Source organism: Pteronotus mesoamericanus, unplaced genomic scaffold (assembly GCF_021234165.1).
Source record: "Pteronotus mesoamericanus isolate MK-2021 breed Mesoamerican mustached bat unplaced genomic scaffold, CSHL_Meso_final contig_657, whole genome shotgun sequence".
Classification (NCBI taxonomy): Eukaryota; Metazoa; Chordata; class Mammalia; order Chiroptera; family Mormoopidae; genus Pteronotus; species Pteronotus mesoamericanus.
This window is the reverse complement of record NW_026555229.1, coordinates 22,022,898-22,046,483: the sequence shown is the minus strand read 5'-3', so window position 1 is coordinate 22,046,483 and position 23,586 is coordinate 22,022,898. Positions and strand designations below refer to the sequence as shown.

At 60.1% G+C, this 23,586-nt stretch overlaps 1 protein-coding gene across 4 annotated transcripts in view; it reads left to right on the top strand.

Moving 5' to 3' along the window:
* Positions 1-23,586, top strand: part of CTBP2 (C-terminal binding protein 2) — a 135,681-nt gene that overhangs the window by 10,819 nt on the left and 101,276 nt on the right. Inside the window, exon 1 of one of the 4 annotated variants that reach the window (XM_054581673.1) lies at positions 21,931-22,092. The exons of the other annotated variants lie outside the window; for them this stretch is intronic. The gene's annotated coding sequence lies outside the window, so the exon portion shown is untranslated. Of the gene's footprint in view, positions 1-21,930; positions 22,093-23,586 lie in introns of those variants that run through there. 4 annotated transcript variants of the gene reach the window in all.

Below are 23,586 nucleotides of genomic sequence, written 5' to 3'. Positions count from 1 at the left end.
AAAACAGGCTTTCCTTTAATTACGAGATTACCTTCCTTCCCTACAATGCATCTCTTCCTCTCGAGAGCACGTGTGTGCTTGCAAACACAGGGGTGCTTGGGAAATCCCTGAAGCCTTGGCTGGAGTCCCAAGGCCCCCGAGGGGCTGGGGGGCCAGTGCACACGCTGCCTGGGCCTGTGGGTCCCGCCTGGTCTTCGGGGGTGGGGGGTCGGGGAGTGCGGGCGAGGAAGTCGTCTTTTGACCAGGGAGTCACGTCGCCCCCGCGTGCTGGCCCGGCTCCAGCTCGGGTGATGATTATGTTCTGCCTGAAGCCCCCTGCGGTCTCCTACAGGCCTCCCCTCAGTGGGGACGGGTGGTGCCTAGGTGGGCTGCCGGGCCCGAGCGGCGCTGGGCCAGCCCCTCCGCAGGCCTCTCGTTCATGCGGTGCCGCCTTCTGGGGCTCATCTGCCTGGACAGGGGATGTGGCCGGGGCCGACGGCATCTGGGCAAGGAACTCTCTGACGTCCCTAGCAGTTCCGTCATCCTTTGCAGGCCGGCCACAGCAGGCAGGTTCTTGCTGGGAGCCAGGGTTTGTGGGTGGTCTCAGATCCGGGAGGGGGGATCCCTGGCTCTGCGGGCAGGCCTTGGGGCTGGGCAGGCCTTGGGGCTGGACGCCTGGGGCCTCGCAGCAGCCCCCAGGGCGACCTGGCAGGCTCCCCGCAGCCCGCGCTGGTGCCACAGGCGCTGTCGGCTCCCGAAGCCCTGTTCTCGGCCTGGCCTTTGTGCGGGGTTCTGTGTCTTCCTGCTTCTCCAAAATGCTGATGCTTCCCACTCGGAGCTGAGGGTTTCTTTCCTTTTTTTTCTTTTTCTTTTTCTTTTTTTTCTATACACACCATCCTTTCTTCTCATTTCTCAACTAAGCCTGGGATTAAGAATGTGGCTTCAGCTGACAAAAGCCAGGAGATTTCAGAATTAAAGTTGGAATTCGGTCTGTAATGATGTCTTCCTGAGTGTTTAAGGAGGACTTTGAACAGGGGGTAATTTTTCCCCTTCCTAATCTGCCCAGATGTGCTCCAAGTGTAGTGGACAAAGGAAGGAGCGCGGAGTGACTGGAGTTTTCTTTGCAGTAATTATGAGCCCGCCGCGTGTGAGTGCCTGGCGTCCCGGGGCAGGAAGGGAGCAGGGTGGGGACGAACTGTTTGGGTGGCACTCTGTGCCTCCACTCCGCCCGAGAGCTTCGCAGCCCCTCGGAGCTCTGCACAACCACTTGCAACACACGTGGCGAGGATAACTCTGGTTCTGTTAAAAAAAAAAAAAAAAAGGCATCTGGGCAAGGGAGGTTAAAAAGGGTTGTTTTCCCCCTAATTCCTTTCATCTTCTGGAGAACGACGGGGGCGGGGGTGTTTCTCGGTCACTTGTGGGACGATCAGGGCAGGGCCACATTTGGGCCGGATCTGTAGCTGGGGGTTTCGCGAGCAGGTGATTTCCGGGTCATCTGGCCACCCTCTCCGGAGCACGGGGCTGGCCTTGGTGTTCTCTGTGCTCAGGTGGGTGAGGGACAGGTCCCACTGAAAGGTCTGCTGACCTCCCAGGGCTCAGGCTGGGCCCAAGGAGGGACGGCCTTCCCTCACAGTCTCTACTACAGGTGACAGAACGCCTCGTCACCAGCAGGGGTGTGGCATCTGCTGCGACAGACTCTTCTAGAAAGTGTGGTGAAGGAACGAGATGCCTGAGGGTATTTGGGGTTTACGGAGCCCTTGCAAAGGACTTCCGACTTCCGGTTCTGAATCTAAATCTAACGGGAGGAAAGGAACAGGGCCTGCTGGAGGAGGGTTCAATGAGGTGATATTTAGAAGGCACTTTGAATAGGCCTGACGCATCACGGGTGTTCAGTACAAACTAAATACACAAGTGACACGGCGACTCCTGCCCCGGGGCGCTGTGGGGGCAGCGGGGTGGTTTCCTGGGGTGCCACCTGCCTGCCGGTGTGGGGCGCAGGGGGCCCCGCACCCGCAGTGGGAGGCGGCGGGGCAGAGACCCGCACGGGCAGGGGGCTGGCTGGGCTTAGCCTTTGCTCAGGAGGGATGGATACGTTTTATGGGGCAGGTGAAAGGGTTTGGGGTTGGGGGGTGGGAATCCTGGTGCTGTGAAAAAACTCAGAACTCACAGTGCGTGGGGCCAGGCGGGGGCAGACGTGCGAGGTCGGGGAGCGGCCCCTCCGCTCGCGGGTTCCTGGGGCCGAAGTGATGAACTGGAACCCGGTCAGGAGGTTGTTTTTAGACTGTGGAATGTTGCTCTGTATTAGGTCACTCGAGAAATGCCTAGTAAAATATTTACTTTCTATTTAAGACCTACTTTCCCTTCTCGGAGAAAAAGAAAGAGCGAGTGGTTCAGTGCTGCCGGCCTTTTTCCGAGGACGCGGGTGGGCCCCCCCCTCCCCCCGCCCCCCGCCTCAGTCCCCTTGATGCAGGGGTTCTGCTGGGGGCTGGCTCAGCACCTGCACGCAGCGCAGAGGAAGAGGGGCTGGACCGGGCCTTGTTCCTGGGGGGCTGGGGGGTTGTTTAGGAAGAGGCACCGTGTCCAGCCCCTTCCCTGCTCCAGGTCCAAGGGCAGGGGGCCAGTCAGTGCGTCCGTAGTGCTGTGGGCACTGGCCTGGCTTGATGGGTTTGTCTTCCTGGCACGAGGTGGTCGCTCGGGCAACAGCAGGGTCTGGTGACTGGCCCAGGTCGCACTGGGTGGCTGATTCACTGTGGGTGTCCAGTGCGTCCCTGACCCGGCCCTGGAGGTGAGCGGTACTCGGTCACCTCCTCTTGGCCATGCTCTCCCTCCCTGGCAGGGACCGAGCCGGCGCCTGCAGCGTCAGCACAGTGTGCGGGCCTGCGCCCCTGAGCACGGCCACCTTCTGCTCTGCTGCTGGGCTCCAGGGGCCAGTGGTACGGGGCATGTGCTTGGCAAATGGGAGGCGGGGCTGGGGGCCCGTGTTTGGGAAGGTCCTTCCAGGGTCTGTGGAAGAGACCATTGGTCCCCTCCAGGGCGGGCCAGTCATTTCATCGGCCAGCAGTTTCTCGGGGCTGAATTGACGCCATTAAAAAAAAATCTCCCCCGGAAAACAAGATGATCCATGGACACGCCCTTGGGAGGCAGCCAGCGCTGGAATGCAGGTGCACAGGGCTGGGGGCAGGGCAGGCCAGCCGTGGGCAAGGCCTGGTTCCATCTTCGCAGGCCCCGGGGAGCGCGCACGGTCAGCGCGGCGCGGAGGCTGAGGCAGCGCTCAGGCGGCCCTGTCTGCACCCTGCTGCTGGCATTGCTGCTGGAAGCGGGAACGGAACGTTGGCCACTGCAGCGTCGGGGCGTGCGGGGACTTGGCCCCAGGTCCCCTTCCCGCCTCGGCCATGTCCAGTTCTGCACAGTCTGTTTCACCAGGTCCCTGCAGAAAGGAAAGCTGGGGGCCGGAGAGGGCCTTGGTGCCCCATGCATCGAGGGGGACAGCGAATGCCAGCACCCCATAGTGCCCCGGCCCGGCCCCGGGAGCCCATACAGGCTTTAGCGCAAGAGCCTGGCTGTGGCCTTGGTGGTTTCCACGTGAGTGACTCGTGCAGTCCCCAGGGGTGCCCAGGTGGTTTGAGGGGGTGGCCCCGGGAGCAGGGGACACCCCTGGGGCACCCCTCGTGGGGGGTCAGCCTCCTGGGGCTCCACCCAGCGCCCGTCGGGGAAACATCAGGTGGGGCCAGCACATCTGTATTTTTAGCAGCCCCTCCCGGTGGTTCTTAGGGCAGCCAGCCCCGAACCTGCAACCGCCCAGAGACTGTCTTCCTTTCAAAACAAACCGCTCCCCCGGCACACACCCACACCCCGGGTCTCCTTTTCGAACATTGGGCACAAGAAACGATCAAAAGCTTTTCCGTAACCTGGATACGCCGCCCACCCACCCCAAATCCGAATGACTAGATCAGAAGGTAGAAACGGGGATTTCCGGCCGACCCAATCCAGGGTCTTTTTCTTGTTTGTTTTTTGTTCGAAGAGGGAGCCTGCACCCCCTTGCCCAGCACCTGGCATTGCTGGGGACACGGGGCCCTTGCATGCGTGTCCCTGAAAGCAGGAGTACGTCCGTATTGACGCACGGACATTCACCTCTCCCAGTCGTTCGGCACGTTCCCTGAGAGGAGGCGCGGCTGCGTGGCACGGCTGGCCGGCCGGCCGGCTGGCCGGCTGGCTGGCGGGGGAGAGGTCCTCTTTATAGACTCAGAGTAATGAAACAGGGGCCACTCCTTGAAGCTCGCTTTGAAAGCCTGCCTACACGAGTGAGCGATGGGGGCCGCAAGCGTGACCGCGGGCCCCGCACAAGGCCCACGCGCCCCGTCGTGCCGGTGAAGGGGGGCCGCCCCTGGGACCCCGCCAGGGCCTGGGGCCTGACCCCATCGTCATGCCAGACTCGGGTTGGGGCTTGTCACCTTCCGCCTCAGAAACGAAAGGGCGCCCTGTGGTGGCAAAGCCTTTTTCTCTCCGTTGGTGAATTTATTAGCTGGTGGGCGTCGGCGAGGCTGACAGCTCCCGCTGCCGTGTAGGGGGCGGTTCCGGTGGTTCTGTGTGTGGACGCCCTCGGGGCACGTGTGCTTAGTTTGTCTCAGGGAGGCTGCGTGGTTGCTTCCGCTCAGGGATCTGGACCGGCCCTCCGCCGGCTCCAAGCCGCGCGTCCCGCTGACCCAGGTCTGGGGTGGCGGTGTGCCCGGGTTGGAAGGCAGGGAGGGGCCCGGGAGGTCCGCCCCGCCGGGCGCCTGGAGCCCTGGGTGGGAGTTACTCCTGCTGGTTGAGGGTGAACTTGAAAGCGCACCCATGATGTCCTCAGGCGAGAACGACCCAGGGGCCTCTGTCTGCCCCTTGATAGGAGGCCGCAGTCTTGGGCCCAAAGGATTGGCCCTTTCTGGTTTGGGGAGCCACTTCCGGGGCCGATTTGGGCTGCTCTCTGAGTTGCATGCAGAACCATTTGCAGTGAGAGATGTGACAGCCTTTCTCTCACCTGTGGCCTGGCAAAGCGGCCTGGGGCCCGCCCGGCAGGAGTCCCCCAGCCCTGCCCCGACGTGGCGGCACAAGCCTCCGGGGCCTCGAGCTCCTGGGCACGGTCCTGCTGTGTCCGCCCAGCCGGGTGCTCTGTCAGTGCCACTTTCTCTGCCGCCACATGGGCCACCCCCAGGGGCCCAGGGCAGTGGCAGCCCTCGGAGGGGAGGGGAGGGGAGGGGAGGGGAGGGAAGGGGAGGGGAGGGGCCGGCGGGGAAGGCCCTGCCCTCAGCTTGCTGGGGCCCCCAGTGCTGACGGTGCCCGGCTTCTCTGCGTTGAGGCATGCCTGGGGTTTCGGCGCCACCAGACGGGGGCCATTTGGCTGGGTGTGACCCCCGGGGGGGAGCTCAGCGGGCTGCTGGCTTGGCCTGTGCCCCCGCGTGCAGACTTGCCCAGGACGACTGTGGCCGCGGCCAGCAAGGGCAGACCCAGCCCCGTAGGGGAGGGCGCGGGCCCCTGGCCTTCCCCACCTGCCAGCGCACGGGTTTGGAGTTAGGCTGATGGGAGTGCGAGGAGGCCACACGTGATGGATGGACCCCCAGGTAAGAGCAATTAAGGAACATGCTGGAGGGGAGTCTCATTTTTCATTTCCTGGTCGCCAACTGCTGGAGGTACCGAGTCTCTCCCCCCGACACAGCTGTTGGAAGCGCAGCTGGGTTTCAGGGTTTCAGGGGGGCGGTGAGCCTGCGTGGACCGCTGGGCCTTGCTCATTGGTCCCGAGGCCCTTTCCGGGGAACACAGGTGGGGCAGGCCGGGCATCCACAGGTGCTGCCCACCTTGAGGCGGGAAGGCCACCCTGGCTGCCGTGCGATCGATGGCACAGTTTACTGCACAGGGAATCATGCGCTTTCATTATTCGTTTGGGTTCTTTTTAAGTGTTTGTGTGAGTTACACACGCTACCACATAACCCTTTCCGTGTACAGCCCCGCGGGTCCAGACAGGCAGGGGTGTGCGCCTCGTGGTCACGGAGCAGGCCCGCCGCCAGGGAGAGGCCCGCCCCCACCGCTTGGCTCACTCGTGGTTCCCGGGTGGTTCCTCCTCGAACAGGAAGCTGGCCTGGGGGTTGGGGGGGGCAGGCAGAAGCCGGGGAGGCACTCGGTTTCCCTGGGACATTTGTCCTCAGGTTTCACGTCGTTGCAGAGGACACTGTAGTCCCAGCAGGTGGACGTGCCTGGTGACGCCGCTGGGGCCGTCCCAGGGGTGCCCGAGAATGAAGGTGCTTTGGCCCAGGCCAGGCAGCGCGGCCACAAGTCCGGCCCTGTGGTCTGGACCTTGTCTGCCCCATTGACACCCCCAGCCCCTCCCAGCAGAGGGTGGTTCAGGGTCCACACGCTCGGGCCTCCACACGGCGCCCTGCCAGCCCCTCCTGGGACAGGGGCCTCCCCTGTCCACAGGCTCCAGTGCAGGGAGGCTGTTTCCTCCTTCCTCTGCTGGGGAAGTGGCTCAGGAGAGAGCCAGGCAGTGCACTGTGTACGTGCTGTGGCCATCCGTCCCCGCGTGCTGGTCCGTGTCCTGTGACTCCCCCCGGGGCGCAGGGCTGGGGACCCCCGGCTTGGGTCCCTGTTTCTTTTCCCACAGGTGGAGGCCATCCGCCTTCTTGGAAGGGGGTGGTTTGGGCAACACGGGGGGCACTGGAGAACCTCCCCTGGGGAGGGGGGCAGCAGAGGGGGCCGGGGGCGTCGCGCCCTGGAGCCAGAGTCCTGGGCTGCCGGTCGCAGGCTCTCCCAGAGGAGGTGCCGGCCGACGCTCACGCTCGGCAAGTGTTCCCTGTTGAACTTGGCGAATGAAGCCACAGGGGACTCGCTTTCTGCATACTTTTTAATATTCTCTTATTTCCGTTCATCTGGGGGAAATTTTATGAAATGAGCCTAGGAATTTTAAAAGTTATTACCTGGGGATCACGGCATTTATTAATTTTCTGGTGGCTGCTGGAAATGTCTTTTCAGAGCTGGTTCTCTGTGCGCCCCCCCCCCGCCCCCACGTGGCCCCAGCACTTTGGGCGGGTGACAGTGACGGCGGTCATCTCGGGTCGCGCCTTGCAGTGCATCTTGCCTCGTGTGCACATTCTCTGTGTTAGGAACCCCTTTATGCCTGTGAGCACAGACTAGACGTGACCTTGCCTTTGGCCCTGAGGTTCATGTCCTGGCACCCTTGGCCTCTTTGGGGTGGTCGCTGAACTGCACGTGGCCAGCTCAGTGGGGGCAACATGGTCACATGCTCACTGGATTTGGGGATCTTCCAGGTGGTGAGCTGCTGACAGGTGGGCACCCCAGCATGTCCTGGAGGCTTTAGGAGTCGGTGGGGTAGGGCTGTTTGAACCGGTGTCCTGGGCCCTGAACAGAAGCGGGGGGGCTCGTGTGCACGTGCATGCGTCCAGCAGTCTGCTCTCCGGCCGCTCCTGCCGCCCTCACCAGAGGGGAGACCCAAGTTCTCGCGCTCCCCCCCATGGTCCTCGCTGGGTGGAAAAGTTGCCCAAAGGCTGGAATTGATTATGGGAAAAGTTGAATGCTGGAATTTATTAAACCCAAGAGGGAGTCGCGTGTTTTATGTCCTGAAGGGCGTCAACAAGCATATTCAGTGCCACCCACAATAATAAAAGCCACCCGTGGGTGGTCAGCAGCGGCTGAGCCCAGGCCGCACGCCCTGAGCACAGCCCGGCCCTGCGCACGTGGGCCTTCCCAGTACCTGTCCAGGGCTCCGCGCCTGCCTCCACCGCGTAGCTCCCAGGCGAGAAGCCGCTTCCTCAGCTGGATCCTGGAATCCTGGCGCGCAGTGCGTGGGCAGCCGGCCCGAGCCCCCGGGAGAGCTGCGTGCGCTTGTGTGTCCGGCCTGGCCTAGGCTGGGAGGACATCCCTGAGGTGTGTGGGTGGTCAAGTGACCATTTCAGAGGGATCCAGCTGGGCGAGGCCTTTGCCTTCACTCGAGAATATTGAAATAGTTCAGTGGGAGTATGAGGATGATGATGATAATGATAATGCAGCTACTTTTATTGACTACCAGGAACATGCCAAGGAGGGAGAAGATAAAAAGCATGTGGTGCATCCCTAAGAGACCAGCCCATAAGCCTCTCACGGCCAGTTCAGGGCAGCTCAGCAACTTGCAGGCCGCTGTGTCTAAGGGACACAGCTCTTTGGTGACAGCTGCTGTGTGAAGGCCTCAGAGGGACTTGAATCAAAAGCCCGTGTCTTTGCACTGCTAAGCGACTGAGCGAATCTGTGGGTGCTCACAAGGCTGTGTCTGGGTTTCGTAAGCCATGCCTCTCGCTCCCAGAATCCAGGTCTTGAAGTGAAGTTGTCAGGGTTCCGGAAGCTGATGGGCATTTTGAGAGGCAGGACCTTTCTGAAAACATACGTTTTTGCTTACATTTGGGTAGTGGTTGGCCGGTCAATTTTTTGTTTGTTTGTTTTTGGTAGCCTTTGGCTGGGAGAAGTTTTCCCTTTGGTGATGGTAACCATCCTTTCCTGATCTGTAAGTTGACTACAGCAGCTCGGTCAGGTCCTGCACATTTGATTATCCTCCATCCTCGCTCTGCCTCTTATTTAAACTTATTTTTAGTTCAGTCCTTGAGACCTCAGTGCGAGACCGTCCACACTCCGGTGTTTCTGACCCGCCGAAGGCTGTTCTAATTGGCCCCACCCAGGGTTGCCTGGGGTTAGGATTAGCCCGGTGGGGAGGCGGCCTGCAACACTGGGACAGGGGTTTGGTCGGGACGTTTCCCCGAGTGAACGTGACCAGCAGCCACCTGGATCCGGGTGCGCCAGCCACACAGGGATGATGAGGGAGCGAGGTGAACGGAGGCACTGCCTGCTGAGGGCCACCAGCCGGGCCTGGCCTTGTTCCTAAGGCGTCTGCCCAGGGCTTTGCTGCGGGTGAGATAGTGCTGTACCCCTGGGGCTCTGTTTGTGAAGCCGGTCCCCAGCCTTGGTTTGTACATCAGTGAGAGCCGTGCGGTTGGCCTTGGGGACGCAAGGGTGTCCTTATCCGGTCGCCTGGGCCTTCTCTGCCCCTGATTCTCAGGGGCCCGTGGAGCCAGTGGATTCCCGGATGTTTTCTGAGCCTTACCTCGAGAAGAATAAAAGCCTTTTGGTGCTTGATTTGATTTGTTTGCTGGAAGATTAGTACAAAGGCAGGAAGGAAAGAGAGCGTTGGAGGTGATGGTGAGTCTGGCAGAAGGTTATTTACGGGGTTTTGCTGACAGTCCTTGTTTAAAGGAATTCCCTGTGAGATTTATGAAGCCTTTCCAATTTATTGTCTTTCTAAGTGTAAGGTAAGCAAATAAATAGGTTATTCTCTTTTATTATAAACCTAGCCTGTGCAAGATTAAAAATAAGAGGAAGCAGGGCTCCATGTTTCCAGCCCACTGCGGTTCTGGAATTTGGAAAGCACCTTGGAAAGGCTTTGTGTTTTGTTTTTGGCCCAAGCACATTGTGCATTTAAAAGATAAAGTCTGACCCTTGATACTGAGTGCCGTTCCCTCCCCATCCTTGAAGACTGCCGGCTGCAGCCTGTGGGGACGGGCTGGGCCTTGAGGACCCGCCCTCCATGGTCAGCAGGGACGCCCTGGCCCTGGGAAACCGGGGTGGCGGGCGCCAAAGACCCTGCTCTGGGCTTGGCCACAGCTGCTTCGCCCAGAAGGGACACCACCCATCGGCCCGTGTGGTAGCCCTTTGTGTAAAACCAACCCCTTCAGGCCATGGTGAGCTGCTCCTTCCTGACTCTCCTCCTTCCCGTCCCCTTGCCTTTCCCGGTCCTTTTTTTCCTCCTAAGCCCTTCTTGGAATTGCTGGGGCTCTTGGTGGCCTGGGGCTGCGGGTGGTCAAGGTAAAGAACAGGGTCAGGAACTGGAGGCCTTGAAATAAATAAACACCTCATGTCCCAGTAGCGACATCGGTGCTGGAGAGTTGGGGGCAAGTTGGGTGACCCGCCCCCTGCTAATGGCAGCCGACCCCCTGCCCCTGGGGCCGATCAGGCGTCGCTCTCTGCAGCCACGGGCAGTGCCTCTGGGAAGGGTCCCAGTTACCATCGGGGGAGTAGGTCCGCGGCCTCGCGGAGGGGCCCTGCGGGGTGGATCCTCGTGGTGGGTGGTGCTCCGTAACAAACTGGGGCCCCGGGCCACCGGCCCCTGGTGTGTGCCGGGTGCGCGCTGTGGCTGCAGCCGAGTGAGGTCTCACCGGGCGGTGTTTTGGAGCTGAGTAGGTGGCCCAAGAGGGGCCGGGGGAAGCACTCCTGCAGGGACGGGAGTGTGGGGTTCCTTTCCCTTTCCGACAGCTTTCTCCCCGGGGCCTGCAAGGGAGGGGCCTTCTTGTCATCCTGGCCTTGGAGTGGGGTGTGGGGCTGGGACGGGGGCCGAACACACCTGGCCAGGTCCTGCCTGCCAGGAGGGCCACACAGCCAGACAGCGGCAGGAGCCGGCGGGGGGAGCAGGCAGGGAGGGGCGTGCTGGTCCCAGGCTGGGAACCGGGGTCCCTTCTGTACACGTTGGCATCAGGAAGGCCCCTGAGGGGAGTCTGGGCTGTGGCGGGGAGGGGCCCCCAGGCTCCCTCCAGCTGGTCCTCCCTGGGGGGCTGCCCTGCCCTCTGCCAAGCCCTCCCGCCCCTCCTCACCCGCCTGCCCCAACCTGAGCTCACCTGGGAGCTTTGAAAAACAGGCTAGGCCCAGCCCCACCCGCAGAGCTCTGAGTCAGTGGTCGGGGCGGGGCGGGGCGGCCCCCGGCTAGTTTTAAAAGCTCCCAGATGCTTCTAAGAATGGGCAGCCGGGGAGGGAACCACGGCGCAGCCCGGCAGCCCTCAGCTGAGGCCACTTCCCTCTCTGCCCTTGGCCCAGAAGGCACGGCCCCGCAGCCCTGCAAATCGGGCAGGTCCCAGCCTCACTGTGGTGCAGACCGGGGCAAGGGCAGGCAAGGCTTCCTGGGAGGCCCGGCTCCGCAAACATGCGCCTGCCAGGACAGGCACGCCTCTGCTGCAGGGCCGGGTGCCAGGTGACCCAGAGCTGCTCGCCGAGGAGTGTCCCGGGCAGGATGCCAGCATGGCCAGGTCTCCCACCGACAGGTGGGGGTCTTCAGGGCTGGGGCACTAGGTCTGCAAGGCTTCCCTGGAGCAAAAGGGGCATCAGCTTTGCAGGGCAGGTGCCTGTGGGTCCCTGAGGGTGGGGCGGAGTGAAGGTGGGAGAGCAGGCTACGGGGGTCCTGCCACCTGAGGGCCCTCCTGCCTGGAATAGGAAAGCTGGCGTGTGTCTGACCCTGAAGATGAGATGCTGGGAGCCACAGGCTCCCCCTGCCTCTGTCAGCGGTCTGCTGGAAGGAGAGCAGGGTGGTTGCCTAGGATACAAGCTGGAGGGCCTGGCTCAGGCTTGTAGGAGCCTGTCGGGGCTCCGTGGCTGGGACAGGGTGTAAGCCCCCAGAAACTGGTATGAGTCAAGAGGGGTTAGGTTGTGAGGGTCCTGTGTGCATTTTTGTGGGAGAAGAATCGTAACTTCTGGAAGCGTGCCTTAGGAGTCTGGGGACTGATGTTGTTCAGAGCCCTGCATGGAGTTTCACAGCCAGAGGCTGGGAGGCGGGGGGTGGGGGGTGGGGGGTGTTCGGTGTTCTGTGGATTGGCCAGGACAGGAGGAGAGGGAACCAGGGGTGCGGTGGACGTCGACGCGGGAGCAGAGGAAATCCTGGCAGCCTTCCTGGGATCTTGCTTCTGGGTCAGTGGGCTTTGTGGAAGGCTCTGGGTGGGGGCGGGGCGTCTGGAGTGCAGGTGTCCCCAGGTAGGGGGAAGGGAGCACATGGTAATGGGGGGCCCCTGGTCTGGCGAAGACTCCTCTGGCTGGACCCTCGAGGGGGGGGGCGCCCCTGGCCTCTGCCTCTCAATGACCAATGGGAGAGAGTTTGAGATTCTGAAACTTCTGAAACCCCCAAGTGAGGTCCTCGGTGGCCCCACAGGGCGCTTAACATTGCAGGAGAAGGTGTCTGACCAGCAGGCTGGCTGAGAGGCCTCAGCTGCGGGGCGGGGGGCGGGGGGGCGGGGTGGACCTAGGCCCCAGCTTGGGGAGGGTGTGAGGGAAAGCGTGAGGTGCAGGCTGGAGCTCCTGCTGGCCGATTCCTTCCTTGAGCTGCCCTGACAGGTGGCACCTGGGGGTGCTGGGTGCTTGGCTTTCACTCAGCATTCTCTGTGCTCTGTGGCGGCAGGCGGCAGCTTCCTGCCCAGGCCTCTTGGACTTTTCTTCCCCCTTGGGAGCTTGGCTGGCCCTCACTCGTGGAGGAGGCTTGGGAGCGATGACAGACCGAGGGGCCCGCGGGCCACGGGCCGAGCATGTTCCCCGGCCCCTGCCTGGGCTTACCTGGGTGTGCCCTGAGCTCCGAGCAGAACCGCACTGTGACGTGCTCCGCCCTCCTGGGTGAGGGAGCGGCAGGCAGCAGGGGTCCTGGGTTCTCCACGGGGTTGTCGTGAAGCTCCGCCTCGTTCTGCCGCATCCCTCTGGCCTGTGGTCTGTGCTGGGCAGGTTGCGAGGGGCCTTCCCCGGGGTGCACTGGAGCCAGGCTCACCTGACTGGGGCCTCCGCTTTTGTCACTGTGGACCCTGGCTCCAGGCCAAGCACCTCCGCCTCCCCACCCACGACTTGGGAGCCATAACAAATCCTGGACGGAGTGGCCGTTGGAATGAAAATACTGGGTTGGCCAAAAAAGTCCATTTTTTCCGTAAAATAAAAGACATTTCATGTTCACCGATAACTATTGATTTGGATATTTTGAGTATGTCAGCTCTCTCCCACTATTGGCTTCTAGTGGGTAGAGGCCAGCGGTGCTGCTAAATGTCTTCCGATGCAGGAGACAGCCCCACAGCAAAGAATCATTTGGCCCAAATGTCAATAGGACCCAGAAACGTCACAAACCACCCTGACACATTTGATCAGCACCTCCTCCACATGCCGCACAAATCTTCTTTTGCGTTTCAGTTGCGTTTTTACCTTTCTTGAAATAATAACGCGTAATACATCAAGAATGTTGTGTATCTTCTTCCATCTTCAATATCAAAATGGCTGCACAAAAATTCACCAATTTTGATAAGTTTTTTTAAATGCACACTGATATGACAGCTTGTCACAATACAGTCTAACAAAGTTGTTTTGAATGAAGTTAAAGACAACTAAGCACTACCAGAGCCATGGTTTGGAAAAAACTAAATGGACTTTTTGGCCAGCCCAGTAAGTAATGGGTTTAAGGGCCGGGTCACGGGGCGGGAGGAGGGGGCTGCGGTGGGAGGGGGCGGGGGGGGGGGCGCTGCCCTGGTCTCTGCAGGCACAGCAGGTGGGAAGCGAGGGGGCCCTGGGGCATGGCTTTTTGAAAGCTTGCGTTTGTTCCTTCTGATAATATGCTTTAAAAGTCTGACCTGGGGTCTTTTTGTTTCTTGCTTAATATCATACCGATGAAGTCTTAAATGCCTGTATATGTCTGTCTGTCTGTCTGTCTATCTGGAACCAAATTTTATTGCCCACGCAAAAAAAAAAAAAAAAAGAAAAGGCCTGCATTCTCGGGGCCATACCCAGGAAGTGTCCGCCAGACACGCAGAAGTCAGCTGATCACCTGTGGCTCACCCAGGCGGGTGGGGGTGGGGGTGCAGGGGAGAAGTGCATTCTGGAGGAGGCACTGCCTTGTCTCCCCTGAGCTCGCAGTCTGGTGACAGTTCTGCCTGTGTTTTGAGGAAGTTGGAAGGCTTTGGGATTTGAACTGCTCTGAATTGGTTCGTTTTGGTTTGTCACCTCCAAGGTAACAATGTCAATTCAAAAGACCAGTCCACCCTTTTTATCGCGATTTACAGTTTGCAGTTGCATTCAAATCACAGCCTCCCAACAGCCACCTGTTTTCCAACGGCACAAAGGGCCTCAGATGAAGTGACCTCCCAGGACGCCCCCGGAAGACACAGCCCTGCGTGCCTCTCTCCGGGCGTCTGTGTGTTCCCCGGCCTCCTGGTCCTCGCGCACTCGCACACTTGACTTTCACAACATGGGGGTGAACTCAGGGCTGAGACTGTACTTGGGTACCACATTCCGAGTGACGACAGGACCGAGACGCAGATCAGGGCGGGGGAGCGGGCCGAGCGGCCTCGGCTTGTCGGGCCCCTCCCTGAGCCCCCTCCCCAGGTGTCTCCCAGCAGGCTGAGCACCACGCTCTATCCGTCCTGAGAGGGATAAAGAGGCAGGAGGCTGCCCTGGACAAGAGCTGGACCAGAAGTCTGGGCGTCCTGTTTGGTGGGTGTGCCCCACATGCTGCACACATATTTGCACATGCCAGACACCTGGCATTGGCGTGTGCGTGGCAGTCTGAGCAAGATCCAGGGGTCCGGAGCTCCTCCCCCACCCCCCGTTGCTGCTGCACTCAACAGTCCACGGAGCTTTTTATGGGAAGCAGGCTCGGGGCCAAGGTCAGGTCCATGGGCTGTAGAGGACCCTTTGACCTGAGTCATATGTTCTGATTTGTCTCTTTTTGTGGTATCTGTCACTTGCTGAAAAAGAGTTTGTTTTCCGGGGCTGCCACTCAAAGTATCACTTTGCACCATACCATTAAAATTTTCAGGGTGTTTGCTGATTTGTGTTTATTGAAACTAAATCCATTTCCAGATGATGTGAAAATAGTGCTCTGCTGTTTACCAAATCGGAATCTTGTTTTTGATATTTCCGTGCATCATCTGTTCTCACTTGAACGCTGTGGAATTTGTTGGTAAAGTGTTATGCAGATGAGAATCCATATTTCAGTGAAGTTTTCCGATTCAGATTGAGTCGGCGAGAATATTGCAGTCAAGGTGCTTGACTTGCCATCTGAGGCGGAGTCCCTGTGAATGGCCATGCAACGTGGCTTGGTCTCGGGGAGTGTTCGGATGGGCTGGGATCTTGACTAAGATCGGATGCCGAGTCAAGCTGACTGGAAACCCCGTCCCCTCAGCAGCTGGGTGGCCTCTGGCAAGTCACCCAGCCCTGGGCTGCAGTTCCCCGTCTGTGAAATGGCGATTTCTGTGTTGCTGGGAAGACGTCAACCGAAGCACCGCCAGGTCACTGAGTTTGGGCATTTTGGCATCTCTCAGATTCTGTTGTGTCATGCACGGGATTGCATGCCGCGTGCCAGTGTTTTCCTCTGCTTCTTAGTGGCTTACACAATAACGCTGGGCCTGCGATGGGACGGCACCTTAGACCGGACGGACACAGAGGCATTTTTGCGACCTCGAAAGATTTAGAGATGGGCATCCCCCAGTAAAAGGGTAGTTGCTGAGCTGAAGAAGTTGACCAGTGAAAGTCCAGTTGTGGCCGGAGCTGCCCTGGACGCATGGCTGTGAGGCAGTGTGAGAGAGTTCAGTGGATGCGCCACTGGAGTTGCTGGCGTCTGTTCTCAGGTTTGGTGCAGCGGGCAGAGAGCCTTGGCTTCTCGTGCTCGGCGAGACCTGAGGTCTCCGTTCGTTTCCAAACAAAAGACGCCTGAGGTCAAGCCGCCAGGTGCATGTGGGAGAGCCCGTAGGCGGTCCCCCAGGGGTCTTGCATGCCTCCCTTTCCCGGCGGGGGGGGGTGGCTGCCCCCCCCCCACCCGGCATCGCCCCAGGACCGTCCTTGCCCGGGCACTGGTGGGAGCAGGTGTCCCTTCCTGGCAGAAGTAGTTAAGAAGCGAGAGTGCCTGGTGTTTCTTCCCTCGACTGCCGCCTGGATACAGGATGTCCGGCAGAGGCCGCCGCAGAGCCTCGGTCCCCGAGTCACCCTGGGAGGGGCGCCACTTGTCAGGAACGTGGATCTGCTTGTGGTACAGAAATAGGCATGTAGTGGGTTGAGCGGACACTCAGCCCAGGGTTTGATTGTTGGAGGCGGTGTTTGGGGTACAGCGAGTCGGGCCACACCGGCCCCGGCTCGGGCTCCGCTGCAGGGAGCAGGCGGCCCTCTCCCAGTCGCCCGCCCGGCCCCATGGCTTTGACGTCCCCATGCACGCGTGTCCGTTCGCTCACTGAGTCCCGGAGATGTGGTCTCCGCCCCGCCCCGCCCTGCCCCCCCCCCCATTCAGGGGCCTTGCTCCCGCCAGGCGGTGGGCTCCGAGGGTGGGCGTCCCCGCAGGGCCTCTTGCCTCACACCTGCCAAGTGACCTGGCCTGGGATGTCAGCCGTGAAAAGGTGCCTCTTGACCCTCTGCTTCGGGAACTGTAACTGACTGGTGGCCCAACTGCCCTGTTCTGAACCTGGAGTCCAGGGCTCCTTCGCTGGGCCTGCGCCTGGCGGAGGTGCCAGGCTGCCCTGCGAGACTTGGGGTTCCTCCCCATAGCCAGCTGACTGGGCTCAAGGATGGACTCCCTTCCGGGCCAGGATTTGTCCGGCCTCCCTTCTTCCCTGTCTCCTCGGCGGGTCTCAGACTCGCGTCTTCCCTCTGACTCCCCTTTGCACGTTCCCCACAAGGTGCATGGTGCAGCCACCGAACAGCTGAGCTCCTCTCAGCACCCTTTCCAGAGGGTCCAGACGAACACACGAAGAATGTAAAGGCGGTCGGCCCTGGCCCGTGCGGCTCGGTTGGCTGGAGCATTGTCCGATAATTGAGAGGAGCGTACGGCAGGCAACCTGTCAATGATTCTCTGTCTCCCTTCTTCTCTCTCTAAAAGCAAGGAAAAAATGTCCTCGGGTGAAGATAAAATAGACAGATAGATTAAAAAATAAACAAATAAAGGAGGTCAGAGAGCCGGTGCCCAGGAGGAATTCCCTCCAGCTTGGGCAGCAGGCCCTGGTTCCTATCCCGGGTCGCGGCTGCCCAGCACCCAGGGTGTGAGGACTGGGTACGGGGCTTCGGCCCCTGCTCACACCAGGGCTGGGGTTGGGGGGCCCTCTCAGCGTCGTGGTCCTGCGGCTGCACCCCCCCCAGCCCAGCTGATCCTTAAATGAGCTTTTATTGTTGCTCCCCACTGGCTGGGTGGCGACGCATCAGTAATGACAGTAGAGCGGGTGCCCTGTCGACCTTCCTGAGTGTCCACACTCTGTGCTCCAACCGAGAAGTTGCAAGTGTTTTCTGTGCTTAATACTTTAAAAGCCTCTTGGGCGATGCGAGAGGCCGGTGAGCGTGGCCCGTGCGCGGCCTGTGCCGAGGACGCAGCTCCAGGCAGAGAAGCCTGACTCCTGTGGGACACAGCGTTTAGTGACAGCCCCGTTCAAGTCGCGTGGCATTAGCGGCAGGTCTTCAACGGGCTGTGATCGTCGGTTTGGTGTTCGGGAGCCCTTGTGGCCAAAAGGCCGCACTGCCCCTGAGGATGCCTGGAAAGGGGGTGTCGGGAACCTGCGTCGGCTCTGGGGGTCTTTTGCAGCCACTTCAGAGCCTGGAACCGCATGGGACAGGTGGGACCTCCCTGGGTCTCAGTCCCAGGGACCTGTTCTCTCTGTCTGTATTAATGCACCTAAGCAAGGCCCAGCCTCTGGAGCCCACAGATCCGCTCCCAGAGAGAGCGGGCCCGCACTCGGGCCCCAGGGGTTACTCTGTCCGGCCTCCAGGGTGCCAGCTCTCTGAGGAAGTGGCAGGGGCCTCACGGCTGTTTCTGTGGGCCTCGGTTAGGGCGCGGCTTCTGTGGAGTGACCTGAGCAGAAGGCTCCCCAGGTGGCCGTGATTGTGCGGTGAACACACGTGCACCCAGCCCCAGGGCCAGCGCCGAGGCCTGCTCTTCTGTCCATCTCTCCGTCCGTCGGTCAGTCCCTCTCTCCTGGGCTGCATTGCAGGCCTCACTCAGCTCCACCCATGCCCCTCAGCAAGTGTCTCATACCTGAAGGTGACTTGTTTGTGGTTGCTTTTGTTTTGTTCTCCACTGAGGTGAAACGGGGGGGGGGGCGGGGAGGTGAAGAGGGGCTGGGGGGGGCGTGAGGTAAACACGCAGGTCCTAAGCCCGCCGGGGACACATGCTGGCAGTGCGCACACCTGTACCCCGAGGCCCCTTCCAGAAAGTCCCTTCGCGCCCTTTTCAGGCGGCCCCCACTCTTGTGGCTCTGATCTCTTCAGACCCACGGTCCCAAAACTTAACGGGCACCAGGAACCGGTTTCACGGAAGACAGTTTTTCCAGGGCCCAGAGTTGGAGGGACGGTTTCCTGGTAGTTCAGGCGTAGCATGTTCAAGCTCCCCTGCGGTGCGGCCTGGCTCCTCCTAGGCCTCAGGCCACACACGGCTGCGGCCCAGAGTTTGGGGATCCCCGTTTAGACAACCACTTTTTTACCCCAACATGATTACTTTTGCCTCTTTTAGAATACAATGCAATATAAAAACCTATATATGTACATGTTATACATGCATGCAGTCTGTATGCAGTGTTAAATAGATGTATGTTATACCATCCATGTTTGGGGGGTTTTTTTGCAAAAGTTTTTTAAAATTCAACATAGCACGTTTGTGACTTGTGACTGTTCTGGCCTAGATCAATCACTTGCTCCTTGTTACTGGACGCGTCGTATTCCGCTGTGGGAGTCTGCTCGCTGCTTCTAGCCCTTGGCTATTCTGAATAAAGCTACTGTGGACTATTCTTGTACGTGTCTTTTTATGGACATATGTTTTCATTTCTCTTGGATAAATTCCTAGACATGGAATTGCTGAGTCGTAGAATTAGGTGTATGTTTAGTTTTATAAAGCAGCCATAAAATTTTACACTGCTACCAATCATGTATGGAAAACAGAGCTATTATTTTAAACCATTTAACAAGAGGTTGGCTCTCTGCTCGCGAGGTGGAGGGCGAGTGGGTGGGGGCACCCTCCCGTCCCTCGCTCCCCGGAGCGCTCTGCCGGCGCGGGCCGTGGAGTCCCCTGGCTCTGGAAAACGGAGCCCTGCCCTCTATCCAGACGGGCCTGCTCTCCGTGGCCTCTCGCTCCTGCACGTCCAGAACGAGGGCTCGGTTCCAGGTTTCCTGGGCCTTGCTCCCCAGTGTGCTCCTGGTTCTTGTGAACACCCGTGCCCACCTTCCCATAAGCGTGACTGACGGAGGCTGGTTTCCCAGTTGGCTCCAGCGTGAGGCTGCCGGCTGAGCGTGTGTTATAGGCAGCTACCTGCAGGTCAGGCCCCGAGCGCTGGGCCACCCAAGACCCCGCGTCTGCGGTGCTGCCTCCCTGGCCTCGACAAGGCTGCCGGCGGCTTCGCCAATGCTCTCTAGATAGGGCCCGTGCTCTTGGAGATGTGGTTTATAGGGCTACTAATGGGGATTCCATTTCACTTATTTATATCCTACCTCTTTCGAGAAAGTACTTTGAGGACTCAAGAAAATAGGGTGCCATAAGGGGATGAGATTGGGGGAGGGCCAGAGGTAATCAAAAATGCAAACACTGCCCTGGCTGGTGTGGCTCAGTTGGTTGGAGCATCCCATGCATCCCCTACCCCCCCAAAAAACAGGCTGTGGGTTCGATTTCCAGTCGGGGCGCCTGTGGGAGGCAACCAGTGGATGATTCTCTCTCACATTGGTGTTTCTCTTTGTCTAAAATCAATAAACATATTCTTAAAAAATGCAAACACAGCAACCACAAATATCAGGAGAGTTGGCTGTGAACAGAGATGCCTTGAGTGGAACATCTCTCTGAGTTTACAGAAACAATGTGTGTCCTTGAGCTGGTCATAAAGAGAAATGACTCATTAGGGAGCCGAGTCCCGGGACAGCGAGTTCTGCCACCAGCCGAGGCCTGGTAACAAATGTCAGGCCTGGGTCCCCACCAGCTGCTTCTGCCCTAGGGCACCGGAAAAAGCCAGAGAAGCCCAGCATTGAGGGACAGTTCAGGGAAAGTCATTCTGGGGGAGCCCTTCTGAGGGTATCATTCAGTTTGGGGTGGATTTAAGATGCTTTGGGGACTGGGGCGATGGACGTTGACCGATTGAATTAGACGGGCTCAATCTCTCTTCTCCACAGTGACTGATCTCAGCCAGGTTTCTGGTGTCTGGGGCTGTGTTTCCTGCCTGGGGACCGATGTGCAGGGGGTGGCATAGGGCTTCCCTGCTGGCCCCGCAGGCCCCCCAGGCGCGGAGGCGGACAAGAGCAGGGACCGGCTTGTTTGGGTTCAGTAACAGGCGGTTGCCGTCAGGGCAGGGTCTGGGTGGTTTTGTTTGCAGGCAGGGACTCCGGGGGGTAAGGCCTCGAGGACCGTGGCTGCAGGTGAGCCGAGACCAGGGTGGGGGCGGGAGGGAGGCAGCTGGGAAGGTAGATGGCCCCTGAGAAGAGGCTGCTGGCTCTGCCCATCCGGAGTCCTCGTGGGGTCCTGGGCACGCGGGCGGACGCAGATGTGGAAATGTACGTGTATCTAGGTGTGTGTAGAGGGCGGGTGTGCGGAGGGAGGATGAAGGCTTGACAGCAAGGCTCAGAGCAGCATTACTTTGGGGCCTGGGGGGTTGATCCTGGGAAGCTCGGCCGCTCCCTTCTGCGGGCGGAGGGGTGAAGAGACCGAGGGGAAGGGCCGGAGCGGCCGGGGAGGGACGAGCACGGGTCACGGACCGGCCCGCTCCGAGCTGCGGTTCATCCTCGCTTTCTGGCATCAAGCCCACTTTCTGAGGCCCTGTAGTCGGAGGGCCCGGCCTCCCCGCCCCAGGGAGGGGGTGTAACTCAGAGCACGAGGGGAAGCCCCCTGCACCCCTCCTTTTCTACCCTCTTGGCTCCTCTCAAGCCCGGGTGACTTTCAAGAACTGGCTTGTGCTAAGGCTCACAACTGCCTGTTTGCACATGGAACTAGAACTGGAGTCGGGAAAGGTCGGGGCCCCGGTGGCACCCGTGCCGAGCTGGTTTCTGAGGGGCGGAGGGACGCACCGCAGGCCACACTGTTGGACGAGGCAGGGAGGTGGGTGTCTGCCGCTGAGGCTCCTGCCTGTCCCAGGCTGCCCGCCACAGCCTGTTCACAAGGTCCCCTGGGGTCTGCAAGGGCCCACGGACCTGGCCTCTCCCTTGCCTGCCCCCATCCCCAAAGGGCAGCTCCCCTCCCCGGGGGGAAGGAACCTGTCTGGTGTTGGGCAGGATTGGGGTACGTCTTCTGTTCAGTCTCTCAGACTCCGCTGTGATTGTTGCTTCGATGGTCATAGTGTTCTGCTCATCCTGCAACGGAGGGCGGGCACTTGTCCACACTTGATCTCATTTGGGCAACATGATAAGAGATTGGCAGTGAAAGGCTGCCCCCCAGCAGACCCGGAGAGGTCTCCCTCTGCCTTTCGCTCAGGCTCCAGGTTATGTGGGTGTTGGTCCCACGCACCAGGGTTCAGCTGTTGGGGAGCGTTTGGGCACTCGGTATGAGACACACTTGTCACCCGCACGCGCCTGGCTTGACATCTTTGGGCCTGTTTCCTTCCTGAGCACTTGCTGTTCACCTGGGGGGAGAGGCGCAGGGGCGAACCAGGCTTCCCTTGCCGGGGTCACGGTGGGGGTGCCACTCGCGTTTGCCTTGCACAGAAACGGCGCTCGGGGCCGTCTCACCAAGCGCAAGGGTGGAGGCCTGGGCCGCGCCCTCTCCCAAGTTCCCTGAGCAGCGGGCGGCCGCCAGGCTTCCGTGCTGGGAGGTGGAAAGAAAGGGGAGGGCGGGCGTGTCAGGCTTATCTGTATCTCTGAGCCTTTCAGAAGGGAGATATATCTGAGCTGCGTTTAAATATAGTGCCGTGTTTGCTACCAAGTTGGAGGGTAAGCACGCGAATATGTAGGTCACTGACTTAGGAGAACGCGTTCCGAGTTTTCTTCGCCTCTGATGAGCCCTGTCTCGTGACTGGGCCGTGACGTACAGCCAGCCCTCGGGAGCATGGAGTTCAGCGAGGTGCCAGCGAGGGACGCTGCAGGGATCGCCAGGGGATACCTTCGCCCCCTTACGGCGGGGGGTGTGGCTCGGCGGGGGGTGTGGCTTGGTGCCGGGCCCTGTGGTTTGCAGGCCGCCCGCCCGCCCGCCGCCGCAGCGACACGGGCTGCGAGGGGCGGGATGGGCTGGGTGCTGCGCTCCCCAGCAGGTCCCCCGCGGGGAAGGGGCGCGGGCTGTCCTTCCTCGGGGTAAATGCCAGCGACGTCTTTTAAAACGAGCTGGATGCAGACGCGCTGTTTGGAATTGCATGTCTAAAAGGAAACTGCCGTCCCCTTTTGAAGGTACGTGACATTTAAAAGATCTGTAGCAGGAGACAGGTTTGACAGCTTCGAATTGTATTTGAAAGAGTTTTTCTTTGAGGAAAGAAAATGATTACTTCTATCTTAAATGTCATGGCAAAGATATAAACATGGTTAATCAAATTATATATTTAATTTATGTAGAATGTGATTTTTCATTCCCGCGGGAGGGTCGCTGGTTATGTCTTCAGCAGCCTTGACGCTGGGCAGTGTCGGTGATTTGAAAGTGGCTCAGCATTTTGAGTAAACGGCTGTTTAAGGGTTTATAGAATCTGGGGGAAAAAATACCATTATTGAACTACATTTTCGTCTATACTCTGGTACCTAATGGCACGTTTGGGGGAGGGGGAGGCACTTCCGTTATTGCCCCGGGGCGGGGGGCGCGGAAGGATGGAGTCCGGCCAGCGCGCTGACGAGGCGGGCCCTGCAGGCGGTAAAGGCAGGGTCCGCCAAGATGCTCCTCTGAGCTCCCTCTTTCGGCTTCTTTGACTCAGCAGAGACTTGCGGAGAGTGCTGGGGTGGCCGTGCCAACAACACTCCTTAAAAGGGCGGCCACAGGGGATCTGGGAGGACAGAGGCAGGACACCACGGAAGACCTTTAGGGGGACACGGTGTGGCGACGTTCTGTCGCAAATGCCGGGGGCGCGTTCGGGGGCACTGGCCGGGTCCCAGGCAGCTGGGCGGGCGGGGCGGCAGCAGCTTGCCTGAAGCCGGTGGTCTGCTGGCACACCCCGGCTCCAGAACTTTCTCCGAGGGGGCCGGGTGCTGGACGGTGGCCAACCCAGCGCACAGCTGCGTGCGTCAGCCTGGGACAGCCTTGGCCAGTTCCAGCCTGCTGCTGCCTGTGGTTTCAGTTTGGCCAGGCTGGGTCAGGAGGCCCTGGAGTCCGCTGCCAGGGTGCCCACGCCCCCGGCCCAGAGCAGCCCGGGCTTGGCCTGGCTCTCCGTCCTCCCCGGGGCTGCCGGCAGGGAGGGTGCCGCGCCCTCTATCAGATGGGACCTTGGGGAGCCAGGGCATCTGGCCGCAGCTTGGAGGAGAAACTAGTCTGCTGTGCCTGTTCCCAGGGAAGGACGTACACAGCAGCCAGCCCTTCGCCAAGTGCAGCGGCGAAGGTCAGGGTTCAGGAGCCTGGAGCCCTGCCCCTGGGGAGGAGGTGGCTGCTGATCTCAGTGCCCGCAGGGCCAGCTGCTCCCGAGCCCCGGTCCCCTGAGGACAGGGCTTGCCCTCTTCACCGGTCAGCACCAGCCGAACAAACCAACGCCACGAGGGGCAAGCCCGCCTGTTGGTTTTGTAATCACCCCGGCTGTTTCGAAGCCCTCGTAGAGTCGCGTGTGTTGTCAGGGAAGAGCGCCTTTACCTAGCCTCCCCAGTGAGGACGTTTCCCAAGTGGTACTAGCAGGACCAGGAAGCGGACACTGATTGAACCCACAGGTGGCCAGATTGCCCGTGGCACGTTCATCTGCGTGCATTTCGCTG